The sequence below is a fragment of the Chiloscyllium plagiosum genome, chromosome 10, assembly GCF_004010195.1.
Source record: "Chiloscyllium plagiosum isolate BGI_BamShark_2017 chromosome 10, ASM401019v2, whole genome shotgun sequence".
Taxonomy (NCBI): domain Eukaryota; kingdom Metazoa; phylum Chordata; class Chondrichthyes; order Orectolobiformes; family Hemiscylliidae; genus Chiloscyllium; species Chiloscyllium plagiosum.
The window spans coordinates 48537294-48538224 of NC_057719.1; positions in this window are offsets into that span (position 1 = coordinate 48537294).

The following is a 931-nucleotide window of genomic DNA, read 5'->3' on the forward strand; positions in this document are numbered from 1 at the left end:
CTACCAGCCTTCCCTTTCACCCTGTCAGGAATATACTTTCTCTGGATTCTTGTTATCTCATTTCTGAAGGGTTCCCATTTTCCAGCCGTCCCTTTACCTGCGAACATCTGCCTCCAATCAGCTTTTGAAAGTTCTTGCCTAATACCGTCAAAATTGGCCTTTCTCCAATTTAGAACTTCAACTTTTAGATCTGGTCTATCCTTTTCCATCACTATTTTAAATCTAATAGAATTATGGTCGCTGTCCCCAAAGTGTTCCCCCACTGACATCTCAGTCACCTGCCCTGCCTTATTTCCCAAGAGTAGGTCAAGTTTTGCACCTTCTCTAGTGGGTACATCCACACACTGAATCAGAAAATGTTCTTGTACACACTTAACAAATTCTTCTCCATCTAAACCCTTAACACCATGGCAGTCCCAGTCTATGTTTGGAAAGTTAAAATCTCCTACCATAACCACCCTATTATTCTTACAGATAGCTGAGATCTCCTTACAAGTTTGTTTCTCAATTTCCCTCTGACAATTAGTGGGTCTATAATACAATCCCAATAAGGTGATCATCCCTTTCTTATTTCTCAGTTCCACCCAAATAACTTCCCTGGATGTATTTCCAGGAATATCCTCACTCAGCACAGCTGTAATGTTATCCCTTATCAAAATGCCACTCGCCCTCCTCTCTAGCCTTCCTTTCTGTCCTTCCTGTAGCATTTGTATCCTGGAACATTAAGCTGCTAGTCCCCCTGGACTTCTTCAATTGACTGTGGATGATAAATCCTCCCCTTGGACTTTTAATTCATGTCAGGGATAAGTATTCTGAAAAATCCCTTTAAATGTCTCACACTGGTTCACAACTGATCTATCTCCTCGTCTAACATCCCAGTTCACTTCAGCTGGTCCAAACGTCATGCCCATGTATTAACCTTTTTTAAAGC